Here is a 16760-nt window from a genome sequence, read left to right as displayed (position 1 = left end):
GCTTGAAGGATGAAGAATGTCATAAGAATTAAAAACTAAATAAATTAACATTTATTAATTTATATTTATATGTAAAACATTTAGCAGCACTTAGTTTATGTTTAAACTAAGCACCCAATAAATGTTAGTGTCTTCTGTTGGTATTTTTCTTAACCCATCACACCCATCCTATGCTACTTTCTTTCACTGTTTCTTCCTTTACTCAGCAAACATCCAATTTTCTTCATATTTTCAGCTATCCACAGACCAAAAAAACATCAGCTCAATCATTTAACAAGCTACTATTTTAGATTTTATAGACACAATAATCGAGTAATAAATAGAATGAAATAATGCAGTACGAATCCACCATTCACTCTTGGAAACCCTATGGATGGTTCTACTCTGTCCTGTAGGGTTGCTATGAGTTGGAATTGACTGCAACAGGTTTCTTTTCTTTTTTTTTTTGGTAGGGGGGTGATTATCATCATTTTGGTATTTTAGAGAAGGATCTCAACTTGTGAAATCATAGGTGTCTTATTGTTACCTGGATGGTATTCAAACAAATGTAGTTGTAGATAATGTAGATGATAAGAATAATGATAATAACAAAACCTTTTGCCACTGGGGAATAGTGAATGTGGATTTTACATCTATATTTTTCAGATATAACTCTGGATAGAGCTTGAAAAATTATCTAACTCATTAAATCCAAATGTAGTCTAATTACAGGCTGATTTAAATGTTTTGTCTTCCAGAAAAAATAAGATGTTCTTTTATTTGTAAGGCATAATAGGTTCTGGTTCAAATAAAATAGGCATGAAGTAGAAAATCAATAATACCCTGGGGCCAAGGGAATGTTTAATGCTCTTACACAGGAAATATCATAGATTTGAACAATGGAGAATTCTAGCTGCCTAAGACCATAATGATAGCCATAATATTAATGATTATCCTTTATTAAACATGTTTTGTGCTAGGTACTACAAGCATTTTATAGGTATTATCTTACTATTTTTTTTCATTTTATATATAAGGAAAATGAAGCTTATGAAAGTTGACATTTTTATGTCAGATACCTCTTAAATGACTAAGCAGGAGTAACCATGACACAGATTGCCTTTACTTGAGAATGGTATTACAACAGCAAGCAGAGAGAATCCAGATAAACTAGGACATGCAGATAAAGAGAGTGAACCTTAGGAAACAGTAATCTAAACAGTTGATTAATAAGGTAAATTGGTAGTCAGCAGTTTTTTAAATTATTAGAAGAAAAAACAGTATGGTAGGCACAATAAGGGACCGCTCAGTGATATCCATGTCCTGATCACTGGAACCTGTGAATATGTTACTTTCACAGCAAAAGGCACTCTGCAGATGTGGTTAAGGATCTTGAGATAGGGAGATTATTCTGGATCATCCAGGTCAGCCCAATGAAATCACCATCTTCTTTATAAGTGAAAGAGAGAGTGACAGAATCAAAGAGAAATTAGAAGATGCTACATTGCTGGACTGAAGATGGAAGACTGAAACCGTGAACCAAGGAATGCAGGCAAGAAGGCTCTAGGAGCTGGGAAAACCAGGGAAACAGATTATTTCCTAGATCCTATTAAAGAAACCTCTATCCCTGCTGACAACTTGAAATTAGCCCAGTGAAACCCTTTTCATACTTCCGAGCTCCATAAATGTAAGATATTTGTATTGCTTTAAGCCACTAAGTTCGTGGTAATTTTTTACAACAGCAATAGAAAACTAACAAAATTGGTCTATAAATATTTAAAAAAACAAATAAATGAAAGAACATTTAGCATTTATGGAAGTAAATATTAAGGGCCAATAGTAATGAGCAATAATAACTACATTTATTGAGCATGTACTATACGCAAGATAGTTATGTTTCCATCAAACCATTGATGACGGCTCAAGAATTAATCAATTTTACAAAAGAGGTGACGGTGTTAAAACCTTAAATATATGTCCCAGAGACAGAGAGTAGCTGGTGAAGCTGTGAGAAAGTAACATCAGTGAGAAAGATATGGGACACTCACTCAGTGCAAACTCAGAAAAGTGAAATGTCATAAAGTTAAAAAACATCTATCAGAAATGTGAAAAGTCATAGAGTTAAACAACATCTATCATTAATAACTGTTACAACACTACCTCTGGGCTACATTAGCAGTGAAATTTCTGCAGCTCACAATAAATCAAAAATCTGTATAGAACGCTCCATAATCAGCTTATCTATGTGTGATACATATTAAATTATGTTTCAGTATAAATATAAAATCAGAAGAGGTTTATACTGATTCAAGGTTGCTCAAACTAATGTGAATAAGGGGCCCTGGTGGAGCAGTGGTTAAGAGTTCAGTTGCTAACCAAAATGTCAGCAGTTTGAATCCACCAGCTGCTCCTTGGCAACCCTATGGGGCAATTCTACTATGTCCTATAGGGTCACTATGAGTCGGAATTGACTCGATGGCAACGGGTAGGTAGGTAGTAGGTATCCCTCATTCCATGTCTTCTTCTGAATCCGGCTTGAATTTCTGGCGGTTCCCTGTTGATGGACTGCTGCAACCGTATCTTCAGCAAAATTTTACTTATTTATGACATTAATGATATTGTTTGAGAATTTCCACGTTACGTTGGATCACCTTTCTTTGGAATGGGCACAGATATGAACCTCTTTCAGTCGACTGGTCAGGTAGCTGTCTTCCAAATTTTTTGGCATAGATGAGTGAACACCTCCAGTGCTGCATCCATTTGTTGAAACATTGCAATCGGTATTCCATCAATTCCCGGAGCCTTGTTTTTCCCCAATGCCTTCAATGCAGCTTGGACTTCTTCCTTCAGTACCATCAGTTCTTGATCATATGCAACCTCCTGAAGTGGTTGAATGTTGACCAGTTCTTTTTGGTACAGTGACTTTATGTATTCCTTCCATCTTATTTTGACATTTCCTGTGTCATTCAATATTTTGCCCATAGAATCCTTCAATACTGCAACTCGAAGCTTGAATTTTTTCTTCAATTCTTTCAGCTTGAGAAATGCAGAGGGTATCTTCCCTTTTGGTTTTCTAACTCCAGGTCTTTGCACATGGGGAGGGGGACAAAAGCAGATAAAATAATATGAGTGGTCCCTACGTATCCATCACCCAGCTTTCAGTCATCAACTCGCAGCTGCTCTTGTTTCATGATATCCCCAATGCTGCCTGCCTTTATTATTTTCAATGCAAATTCCAGATACCATATTATTTCATGAATATCTAAAATTATAAGTATTCTTTAAAAAATAAAACATAATACAAAAACTAATTTGGCATCTTTAAAGTTATTAATATTTATTTAATACCAGCATTTTTCAGTTAGTATTTAAATTCCCAATTGATTTACAAATGTCATTAAATACAAAATATTTTCTTGAAGCCGGTTCCAAATAAAGTTTGTAGTTTGTAGCTTATGAATAGTTGCTATGTCTTTAAGGTACTTTTAATCTATAGGCTTTGTTCTCCACTTCTTTCTCTTATCATCCCCAACCCTGGCAATTAATTTGTAGCTGTAACTGAGAGATTCCCTGCAGAGTTTCCCACAGCCTGAGTTTTGCTGATGGTATTCTTTATCTTCTATATTTCCTATAATTTGACAAATGGATCTAGAGATATGATCAGGTTCAGGCAAGACTTTTTGACAAGACTACTTCAAATGTTTGAGACACTGCTTCCTGGGCTCCTTCATTTATTTATTTATTTATTTTTCCTTGTCACCATGTTGATGTTCCACGAAACTCTCTCATTTAGTGCTAGAAAAGTCTGTGGTCAATCTTGCCTAAAATATAGCTTCAATGACCATGCCAACTATTTGCTGACAGTTACCAAGTCTCTATTCATACCCCAGACCTCTTTTCTTGAATAGCAGACCTGAACACCTATCTCCTAGACTATGCTTTGTAGTCATAGAGGTATCTCAATAATACGATGTCCAAAACTAAGTAATTTGTATTTCCTTTAAAAACTACTTCTTTTTATATTACACTTTTAAAATATGAATCATATACTCTGGGATGTATTGTGCTCTTATCCACACTCTGCTGACTATGTTCTAAATAAATTTAATTAGTCCATTGATTAATGTAAGAAATTCATTTGTAAAATCAGAATACATATAACAGTAAAACTAGCTAATCTTGAGTGTTTACTATCATCCAGGTGCTCTTACAAGTGTTTTACATGCACTGTCTCAATTATATCTTACATAAACCTTATGAAGTAGGTACTATCACCCTATTACAGATGGAAAAAATGAGGCAGAGGGGTTAAAAAAAAAAAAAAAAACTTGTCCGGGAAGTCCAATTCCAGAATCCATCCTCTTATCATACATCGTATAGTACTTTTTGAGGAAACAGAAAAATAGCATAAGTAAAAAGTTAACATAGTTTCTAACACAAAATAAATAAATGTTGACTAATATTAGCATTTTTATTATTAAATTTCAGATTTCTTAGTGAGAAACATAAGACCATTACAAATTTGCCCTTTATTTCCAGCCTCATCTCCATCTGCATAAAGCATTGTACTACTCTGCTCTTCCATAGTTCCTCAATGATGTCCTATGTTTTTGTCTTTTTTTGCTCTATAATTCCATTCTGGTCACACTTGCCACCTGGAAAACATAATTTGTCCCTTAAGACTCAACTAGAGGAAGTCTCCTATGGTCTGAGGCTGACATTGATGTTTCTTTCTGATAATTCTATATATATTCTATCAAAGCCAACTTTAAACCAAGCTTCCAAGAAGAGTAGGCCTGCTGTCTGTCTCCAGGTCTCTACACCTATTCACTTCATAACTTGACAGATTCTTATTCTATCCTTTCCAATCCTGTTGTAGAAGACCTCCTCACAACCCTCTTCTCCCTTGCCTTCCATGAGAACACTCTCCAGGTTTTCCACAATATTTTCTATTAGTTCATTTTCAGCCCTTTTAGAAAAGCCTCCACTTATCCTACATAGAAATGTTGATGATTCTCAGAATTTTGGCTTCTACCGTTTTCTGTTTCTCTTCTACATATTTTCTCTGGACGTCAATGATTTTATAACATTTGATTTTAACACAATGACATTTCATGGAAGTAGAAATGTATAGTGACAGTTTTGAAACTCAGAATTAAAGCTTTGAAATAAGATCAGAGATTTAGATAAAAATATTATGCCTCAGAGTTCATAGCTGAAACAGTAGAAATAGATAAGAAATTAAAGAGATGGATTTTAAAAAAGTAGAGAATGCATCAACATGGCAGGGATTTCAACAACATGGTAGGGCCTACAGGGCCTACATAACGTGGTAGGCCTCTGTCAACATGGTGGTGCCTCCTTCAACATGGCAGGGGCTCCTTCAACATAGCGGGACCACCATCGACATGATGGGGCCTCCATTAATATGGCAGGGCTTTCATCAACATGGAGAGGGCTCCTCAACATGGCAGGGCTCTGTCAACATGGCAAGCCCTCCATCAACCTGGCAAAGGCCTCTTGTCAATCTACATAGGTCATGTTCCCTGACTAAGCAATAAACTTTTGTTATAAGAAGCTCCTGAGATAATGGGGCTTTTTCAGCATAACCTACATCCTAATGAATGTATTATATAACCTGTATTAAAGTAATAAAAATGTTGTCTGTGCTAATAATTACAAATAAAAAAATAACAACATGCAAAAGCTGGAAATTAAAAGCCAGAAGAAGAATTGCTGCATTGGAATTGTGGTATTGGAGAAGAATATTGAATATACCATGGGTTGCCAGAAGATCAAACAAACAAGTCTTGGAAGAAATAAAACCCATTGCAAGGATGGTAAAACTTCATCTTACTTACTTTGGGTACATCAACAGGAAAGGCTAAACCCTGTAAAAGAACATCACGTTTAGTAAAGTAGGGGGTCAGCAAAAATGAGAGAAACCCGTCATGAGACAGATTGACATGGTGGCTACAACAATGGACTCAAACACACCAGTGATTGTGGGGATGGCTCAGGAACAGGAAATGTCTCCTTCTGGTATACATAAGGTCACCATGAATCGGAGCTGAGAGCTACTAACAACTACAACTTTAAAGAACACCAGTCCTGTTGTCCACTGAACGATACAAATACTAATTACCTGGGGGGAGTAGAGACATGCCATAATTCTCCAGCCATTAACTTTTTTCCTAATGTCAGAACTAGAGCCCATTCTTTGCTGTCTTCTCCTTGGTTTAGGCCCTGACCCAGTCTGATACTTCAGATCCAGTGATGCTTTTCTGACAGAGATCACACATAGACTTTAACTGCTTGTTACCATATCTCACTCAGAATGGGGTTTAGAGAAGGTAGAGAGAATACAACGGACTTTGTGATGTTTATGCAATTCCAACTAGAAGGGTCCATACCCGCTAAAAAGTCTCACTCCCAACTTCAATTCTAAGATTTTGGAGGAGAAGGAAGAGGAGGAAATAAGTCGATAGCACTCTGCTCAGATGGTGTCTTTCAAGGTGGCTTCATTAGCTGTGGTTGCAAACTGACCTAGATGGATGATGATTAGAACTATGGTTCCTTGGATTTTATGCTGGTAACATGTTCCTATCACACAGTTGCCACCATCCTACTTCCGACTGACACATTAACACACTGCTTTTCTGAATGTCATTTTAAGCATGTCTTTTGTGACTAAGCAAGACATTTTCTGCCAGATCTGGGCAAATTTTGCTTAGATTTTGGTGGAAGTGAAAAGAGATTTTTTTTTTTTTTCATTCTGTACACTCAAGAGGAAAAAGAGTCCTGGTGACGAAGTGGTTAAGTGCTTGGCTGCTCACCAAAAGATTGGCAGTTCCAATCCACGAGTCACTCTGTGGGAGAAAGATGTGCCAGTCTCCTTCTGTAAAGATCACAACCTTGGAAACCCCATGGGGCAGTTATACTCTTTCCTATGCTATAGGATCTCTATGAGTCGGAATCAACTCAATGGCAGTGGTGTACACTGAAAAGAAAGTGTTGTTTACATTCTCTTTAAAAGCTGGGAGAAAAATAACACTGATGTTATTTAAAAAGCATTGTGAATTAAAGTACTGATATGGGGCCCAAGACAAGGGGGAAAAAAACATTGCTATGCCAACTTTTATAATTCTTTTGGACACTCTATTTTAATAGCATTTCCTTAATTGTTTTAATGTTGCAATAATGTATTTCACATTCTCATGTTCTTATTCAATCAGTAGCCATAGATTAGAAAACATTTTGGGAATCTTTCTGAATTATTGTATATTATCTCTGATTATAGTTGATATTTTTAGCAGAATTTGTATTGAGAAAGGAAATATATTGAGATGCAAAGAAAATATACAGCCACAATAATTCTAAATCAAGAAAGGTATGTGTGTTTTATTCTTCTAGTAATAGTTCTTGCTCTTCCTCAGACAAGATGATTGCATGTTTTTCTGATACACGTTAAAATTATGAATCTCCTCTGTTTTATGTAGAATGATCCTCCCATTCACAAGCAAGGAATGAAACTTTAAGGAGCAAAAATAATTTAAATAAACAATTTTTTTTTAATTAAAAGGAGAAAAGTAGAGAAAAAGAGACACTGAAGATCTGACAAATACAATGAACATAATTCTGGATATACCCAGAGATGTCAAAATTTAGGAGAAAAGTAGAATCTTGATGAAGACAGAATAAATAGCTAAAGAAGTAGGAGAAAACAATATTACCACAGTAGCCAAGCCAGAAATGTTTCAGAGGGAGGAAATAATAATTAAAGTTAAGTGGTACAAAGTTAACTTTTGAGTCACTATTTACTTCCATAGGTCTTTAGAAGGTTTATAGGTTTATTTTCAAGACTTATTATTGTCTCTAGTAGTTCCAAAGTTGTGAACTGTATATCCTTGGGAAGGAAAGACAAACACATAATAGAAGTGATTCTCATATTTCCAAGCATGGTATATAAACCCACTGCCATCAAGTTGATTCCAACTCATAGCAACCGTATAGGACAGGGGAGAACTGCCCCATAGGATTTCCAAGGCTGAAAATTTTTATGGAAGCAGACTGCCACATCTTTCTCTAGCATTGTATATAGATTATATAAATAATAGCTTTCATACATATACATTATATTGTATTTCTAAATATATTTATATATATATATATATATATATAGACACCTATATACATACACACACATAAAGTCTTTGGTTATTGAATGTATGATAGTTTCCTCGACTTTGAATGCCCTTCTCTGTTACAATTTAACATTACTCTTTTTTCATGGTTAATTCCTGTTCATAGTTCATATCTCAGCTTAAGTATGACTTCCTTTAGGTCCAACTGTTCCTTTCACCCTCCTTCCTTTTTTCATAATGCTCAATATTCTCATAATTACTTAACAGGTGCATATATTTAATAAATAGTTATGTCTTGGCACCGTATGCTGGCTCTGGCTTAAACTGGGCTAAAATAATGCTCAGTTGGACAGTGACTGCACCCTTATTTAGCTTAGTGTCCTGTGGGAAACTGGCATTTAGCTTTCTGTGAAAAGTGCCAGAAAGAGGTCTAGAGTGCAATGAGGGCTTATAAATTGGGGACCTGATATAGTCTGGCAGGAAGGAAGAACTTAGTCTCCGTAGAGAATAGTTTTATGATGTAAAATTTCCCCCAATGATTCAAATGCATAAGAGAGAAAGGAAGATATCTAAGGGGTTGATATTCAGATCTAATAACTTATGACTCAACATATGGCATAAACTTGAATCCTTTAAACATTTTTCAGCACTTCCTTTGCAAATCACTTTATATGTGTGGGACAAAAAACTAAGTTTGACCTTTTGTATCTGGTTTCTGAAAGTAGCCTGAGCAATTAAGATGCTCTTTGTCTTTGTACCATAGCCAGGCAAGCAGGGGCTACAGAGGCCTCACACCTGGCAAACTTACTTCAGGAAGGGAGGGGGGCATGATGCAATCAATCACACATATTCATTGATTCATACATAGTCATTGAGTTCCCCATGACTAGAGGACCCTAGCCCTTGCAGCTCTCTTTGATGAGAACATCCATGGACAGAAGAGAGTGTGGCACATCTCTGGGGATAATGGAAGCCCCATGGTGCCCGGACCTCTTATATACCTTGCCTGTTGAGTCTTGTCTCTAGGCTTGGATCCTTACTGGTTATAATAAATTGGTAACTCTAAGTATAGTTAATAGTCTCCGTGAGTTTTGTGAGTCATTCTAGCAAACTCTTGAACCCAACTGGGGTGGTGAAAGCCAGCAGGGCCTTGTGTCTGCCTATTTGGCAGTTGCTTAGAAGAACAGAGTCCTGACTTGTGAGAAACCAGCCTTAGGTGGCTGATGTACAGAACAGGTATGTGCAGGCAACTATTTCAGAAAGACTTAACTCTTGGTGTTTAAAATAAGAAAAAGAAAACAGTATGAGAGTGGCTGGTGTCAGACACAGAGAAGTAGGAAAACAGAGATGTGAATTATCTTCACATTTTGGGAATTGATCTTACGTTGATTTTTATTTGTGCGATAAGTTATCTACATTTTCGTAAAATTTGCTTTTACACAATAGATGAGATAAGCAGACATAGGGCGATGGCATGAAGGCTGCTTCCATCAATCTCACCCTTAATTTTATTTATTAATTTAGTTTTAACCTTTTGCTGTAGCAGTTAATTATGTTTCATCAACTTTGTAATGCTGCTTGCAATGACCCTTAGATCAAGGTATCTGAAGTAATAGAAAGAAAAAGAAATCCAGTACTGTGCTCTCATATTCAAATCAATGCTGGTAGCCAATTTTCAACTAAGGTTTCCAGGGGGTTCAAGGCTGCTTTATGATGTTCAGATGCAGATGTCCTCAGCATGGGGCCTGGGCTTGCTATGACTTTCACCCAAAAACTAATGGCTTGAAAAGATGAGAATGGTTACATTTTAGCAAGGGTTCTGAGACCTTTGCCAGCTGGTGAAGCAGAACCATTTAAATATACAGTACCAGAAATACTTTAAGGAGAGCTGTCAGATTTTAGCATTACAGAGCTACACAATCATTGTATTCTCCAAAGCGTACCAGAAAAAGAATAGTTAGGAGTTAATGAGTGAATCCAATTGCTTAGTTTCTCTGGTTCTGAGTAGTTCTGCCAAGTCTAGGCCATACCCTCCCTGTTCATTCCTCAGATAAAATACGACCTTTAGACATTTTATCTGTAACATAATAATGTGAACATTTTGTTTTTGTGTTGTAGTGTTATAAACAGAACTCCCAGGTTATCTTTCAGTGCCCTTAGTTTCATTTAAATGTGTGTAATCACTGTTTGCCAAGCATGCCACATGCACACCTGCTTCCTTTTTTCTTTCAAGCTGTTTTATCCCTTGGAATGTATTCACACTTATTCTCTGAATTTTTCCCCCAGTGGCACCCAGGCACCATGGCCCAGCTCAGGCTTCTATACTCAGTACTTGATGATACTCTTCCCACTTTCTTCTATCACTGTCTTTTCCAATGAACAATTGTGCAATGAATATAGAGTGTAAAACCATTTGCCCTCTAGTCTATTTCGCCTCCTGGAAGAAACATCAAATTGATACCAAGTACTTGGGAGAGGGTTCTAAGATAAAATAGATATAAAATAGCAGATGTAAGACTTACATACAAATAATATAGAAAGGATACAGAAAAAGTGTTATAATCATTTACAGATAGAAGTTACTTCAGTCTGAATCATATAGCATAGACTAGATTATATCAGTAATTATTTTAAATGTATCCTTATATTTTGCTTTACCATTTAGGTTGTTATCTCAGTGATGGAAGAGAACAAGTACTATGTACTTTCTATCTTTAATTTATAGGTAAAGTTTTCTACTGATTTAATCAAAACTTATATACTTACTATGAGCAAAGCACTATAGACAATTTCATAAATATTATTTAATTTTTTATCTTTACATAATCATTCAATAAATAGATGATTATCATAAAGTTCAGCAAAATCACTTATATTTCTAGACTGTTTTTCAGGTTTCAATGCAGATTTTTATTTTGATGTTACCTTTTTACATGCCATCTCATTTGGATTAATGTTTATTTTATAAGGAGATTCATAACATTAAGCATATTATCCTGGGAAGGATAAAATTCGGTAGTATTATTACATTAAAACATTTTGCTTTCAAAGTGTCTAGAATACTGCTTACCTGCCAAGGTAAACAGTAATTGAACTGGTACTATGAAATCATATAACTGAATAATAACATTTCTAAAGCACAGGTAAATTCACAGAATGTCTATAAAAGACTCTGGGAAGAGAAATTCATGGAGACTGATCAACATGAAAACAGAACCAAAATAAATCTTAGACATTCCTTTCCTATCCCCTGTCTGAATTGCTTTCAGTTTGGGTCTTATGATATATATGGACAGATAAAAAGTAGATGGAGTCAACTTTTAAAATAGAATAAGGAATTTTAAAAGTATATTACATAAAGACTTTCACACTATGTTGGCATTTTGTGATTGATGCTGTTGTTAGGTGCTGTCAGTTCGGACCCATAGCAACTCTATGTACAACAGAATGAAACATTGCCCAGTTCCGCACCATCCTCACAATCCTTGCTATGCTTGATCCCATTGTTGAAGCCACTGTGTCAGTTCATCTTATTAAGGGTCTTCCTCTTTTTCATTGACTCTCTTTCTTTACCTAGCATGATGTTCTTCTTCAGGGACTGGTCCCTCCTGATAACATGTCCAAAGTACATGAGAGGAAATCTCACAATCCTTGCTTCTAAGGAGAATTCTTGCCGTATTTCTTCCAAGTCACATTTGTTTATTCTTCTGGCAGTCCATTTTATATACAATATTCTTCGCCAACACAATAATTCAAATGTAGCAATTCATCTTCCATCTTCCTTATTCATTGTCCAGATTTTGAGTGCATACAAGGTGATTGAACATGCCAGGTCTTGGGTCAGGTGCACCTTAGTCCTCAAAGTGACATCTTGTCTTTTTAACACTTGAAAGAGGTCTTTTGCAGAAGATTTGGCCAATGCAATAATGTTGTTTGATTTCCTGACTGCTGCTTCCATGGGCTTTGATTATGGATCCAAATAAAATGAAATTCTTGACAACTTCAATTTTTTCTCTGTTTATCATGATGTTGCTTATTGGCCCAGTTGTGAGGATTTTTGTTTGCTTTATATTGAGGTGTAATCCATACTGAAGGCTGTACTCTTTGATCTTCATCAGTAAGTGCTTCCAGTCTTCTTCCGGTTCACCAAGCAAGATTGTGTTATATGCATATCACAGGTTGTTAATGAGTCTTCCTCCAATTCTGATGCCACATTCTTCTTCATACAGTCCACCTTCTCGAATTATTTGCTCCGCATACAGATTGAATAAGTACGGTGAAAGGATACAACCCTGAGGCACACCTTTCCTAATTTTAAACCACACAGTATCCCCTCTTGGTCTATGTACAGGTTCTGCATGAGTACAATTAAGTGTTCTGGAATTCTCATTCCTCACGCAGTCAAATGCCCTTGATTATTCAATAAAACACAGGTAAACATCTTTCTGATATTCTCTTCTTTAAGCCAAGATCCATCCAACATCAGCAATGTTCCACATCCTCTTCTGAATCCAGCTTAAATTTCTGACAGTTCTCTGTTGATGTACTGCTACAACCATTTTTAATTATGTTCAGCAAAATTTTACTTGGTTGTAATATTAGTGATATTGTTTGATAGTTTCCACATTCTGTTGGATCATCTTTTTTTTGGAAAGGGCACAAATATGGATACCTTCCAGTTGGTTGTCCATGTAGCTGTCTTCCAAATTTCTTGGCATAGATGAGTGAGAGCTTCCAGTGTTGCATCCGTTTGTTGAAATATCTCTATTGGTATTCCATCAATTCATGGGACCTTGTTTTTCACTAATGCCTTCAGGACAGCTTGAAATTCTTCCTTCAGTACCATCAGTTCTTGATCATATTCTACCTCCTGAAATGGCTGAACATTAACCAATTCTTTTTGGTACACTGATTCTGTTTGTTCCTTCCATCTTATTTTGATGTTTCCTTTGTCCTTCAATATTTTGCCCATAGAATCCTTCAATATTGCAAATCGAGTCTTGGATTTTCTCTTCAGTTCTTCCTGCTTGAGAAATGCTGAATGTGCTCTTCCTTTTTGGTTTTCCTAACTCTAGATCTTTGCACATTTCATTTTAGTACTTTACTTTGTCTTCTGTAACAGCTTTCTGGAATCTTCTGTTCAGATCTTTTACTTCATCATTTCTTCCATTTGCTTTAGCTATTCTATGTTCAAGAGGAAGTTTCAGACTGTCTTCTGACATTTCTTTTGGTCTCTTCCTTCTTTCCTGCCTTTTCAATGACTTTTTGCTTTCTTCATGTATGATGTCTTTGATGTCATTCCATAACTTGTCTGGTCTTCAGTTGTTAATGTTCAATGCCTCAAATCTATGCTTGAGATGGTCTCCAAATTAAGGTGAGATATCTTCAAGGTTGTACTTTGACTATTTTGGACTTATTTTAATTTTCTTCAGCTTCACTTTGAACTTGCATATGAGCAATTGATAGCCTGATCTGCACTCAGCCCCTGCGCTTGTTCTGATGATATTGAGCTTCTCCATCATCTCTTTCCACAGATGTCGTCAGTTTGATTCCAGTGTATTCCATCTGGCAAAGTTCACATTTATAGTCACTGTTTATGTTGTTGAAAAAAGACATTTGCAATGAGTAAGTCATTGGTCGTGCTAAATTCTGTCATGCAATCTCCAACGTTGATTGTATCAACAACGCCCTATTTTCTAACTACAGATCCTTCTTCTATGTTTAACTTTCACATTTCAATCACCAGTGATTATCAATGTATCTTGATTGCATGTTGATCAATTTCAGACTGCAGAAGTTGGTAAACATCTTCAATTTCTTCATCTTTGACATTAGTAGTTGGTGAGTAAGTTTTAATAATAATCATATTAACTGGTCTTACTTGTAGGCATATGGACATTATTCTGTCACTGACAACGTTGTACTTCAGAATCATTCTTGAAATGTTCTTTTTGACAATGAATGTGATGCCATTCCTCTTCAATTTGTCATTCCTGGCACAGTAGCCCTTATTATTGTCTGATTCAAAATGGCCAATACCAGTCAATTTCCACTTACTAATGCCTAGGATATAGATCTTTATGAGTTCTGTTTCATTTTTGACTACTTTGATTTTCCTTGATTCATACTTCGTACCAAATCATTAAGTTCCACTGTAGTTTGAGGAGGCAGCTCTTCCCCAGTCATACTTTGAGTGGCTTCCAACCTGAGGACTCATCTTTCAGCACTATATGAGACAATGTTCTGTTGCTATTCTTAAGATTTTCATTGGCCAATTTTTTTATAAGTAGATTGTCAAGTCCCTCTTCCTAGTCTGTCCTAGTCTGGAGGCTCCACTGAAATCTGTCCACCATGGGTGACCCTGCTGGTATTTGAAATACTGGTGGCATAGCTTCTAGCATCACACAACACACAAGCCACCATAGTATGACAACCTACAGATGAGTGGTGGATTTTTTGATTAACCATGTATTATAAGTCATTTTGCAGACTCATAGAAAGTCTGACTTAAACATTGTGAAATTAGTACTAAATAGGTAATCGCCCTAAAACTTTCATTTCATTCTCTGACTTATAGTGTAAAATTATGCTTTCAGAGATATTGATAATTTTATGTCACAGTGGGATTTTTAATATATTTTTAAAAATATAGTCTACAATGCTACCCAATGCGTTTTGAACAAGTATGCATATAATAACTTCGTTTAAGATTAATTCTTTTCAAAAATTCTTTACAGAAAAATACACTTGCTTTTTGATACTCTGTGACTTACAATGAATTCTGAGTAACACCAAGGTAAGAAATAGTTATATTTACATATTTAATATTGCTAACTAGCTCATTCAAAATGCCTAATAGTTAATTTCTCAATTAATTAATCAATTTCCATTAGTTATTCTGCTTTGTTTTAAAATTTAATTTTAGATTAGTAAACTTCCCCCAAATTCATTTTAAATTAGCTCTTACAACTTACAAAATTTTTTAATATAATGATAAGTATAAAGTTGAAGCATTACAATATGATGAATATTATAATTATAAACTGTGCCCATAAGCTATGAGATATAATTAGTCCAAAAAACAAAGAAAATACTTGAAGCATATTAGGTTCAATTTTTAACTTTTCTTAAATATTTCTATTTTCTAGAGATTTTATGTTCTGAATGATCTTGTGGAATAATAATTTGTAATTGACCTTTTTTGTAATAAGAAAAATTGTAGTCTTTATCTCAGTCATGAATTAATTAAAGAGAAATGTGTGAAGTTCCGCTTTTGCATGTATGAAAGTAGTGCCCTGATTGATTGATTGACTTTTGCTTTTTTTTCAGAAGAGCAGTGGTACTGAGTGGTTAATGCCCTGAAACTATAACCCAGAGCCAGTAGAGATTTGGCCTTTTAGCCAGGAGACTGAGATAAGGTAGGCGTGAATCCCTAGTGCCTCAACCAGCTAGCATCTTATCCATCAATTGTGACAATCAGATCATTGATTGTTAATATTCTGGCCAGGGTAACTATTTCATTGAGTTTTCTTACCTCTTGAAAACTAGTAAGCAAAATTCTGAGATATATATAATGTTGGTAAATATTTATATAAGCTTCAAGAACATATTTGGGTATCTTTATGTTTTGTATAATCCTTGGGAAATTGTCAAATATTTAATGGTCAATATGACTAATGGCTGCGTAAAATTTGCTATATATGATGTTGATTCAAACTTTAATTCAATTTATATCTACCTAAACTTATTATACACTTAAAGAAAAAATCTGGTGATAATGGTCCAAGAGAGTATTTCCCAACATTTTAAAAATCTTGGAATATACATGATATGGTAATATGTATATAGTGCAACTGAGTAAACAAACAAGTTTGCCTCTGATCAGAGACACTTAGACCAGGCACTCTGGCCTGCAGGGATGAGATAATATTTTGACACACTTGGCCAAACTATGATACACAAGAGTAATGTTTAATTTTATGTCTGAAGTTGGACAAGTTAAGGTGCCCAGTTCTTTGGTCAAACACTAGTTTGCATGCTGCAATGAAATATTTACGTGTGATTAGCATTTACTTCAACTAGCCTTAAGTAAACCAGATTACCCTCCATAATGTGAGTCGGCCCCATCCAATCAGTTGAAGGCTTTAGGAGCAAAATCTTATGCTAAACATGGATGTTAAATTTTTTGTTTCCAAAAAACCCTCAATACATTATATATGTAGAAATTTCATTATAGCGTTATAAATTTGCATGCTAACTATGAAAAAAATTGTTTTTTTATTTTCTTCACATAAAATTAATTATGTATTTTTATTTATATTTTCTAAAATTATTCAAAAAACATTACAGAAAATTTTACATCTGGTGTGTTAAACAATTATATGCTAAACAAATTTCTTTCTTTTTTTAAATTTTTTTTTATATTTCATTGTACTTCAGGTGAAGGCCTACAGAACAAATAGTTTCTCATGAAACAGTAGTACACATGTTGTTTTATGACATTGCTTAACAACCCCACAACATATTAACCCTCAAAATTCTCAACCTTTTTTTTTTTTGGTGAAAATACACATAGCCAAAGATACACCATTTCAAAAATTTCTACATACACAGTTCAGTGACACTGACTATGCTCTT

Source organism: Trichechus manatus, unplaced genomic scaffold (genome assembly GCF_000243295.1).
Source record: "Trichechus manatus latirostris isolate Lorelei unplaced genomic scaffold, TriManLat1.0 scaffold00022, whole genome shotgun sequence".
NCBI lineage: Eukaryota > Metazoa > Chordata > Mammalia > Sirenia > Trichechidae > Trichechus > Trichechus manatus.
The sequence above is the reverse complement of the archived record's forward strand: the minus strand, read 5'-3'. Positions refer to the sequence as shown.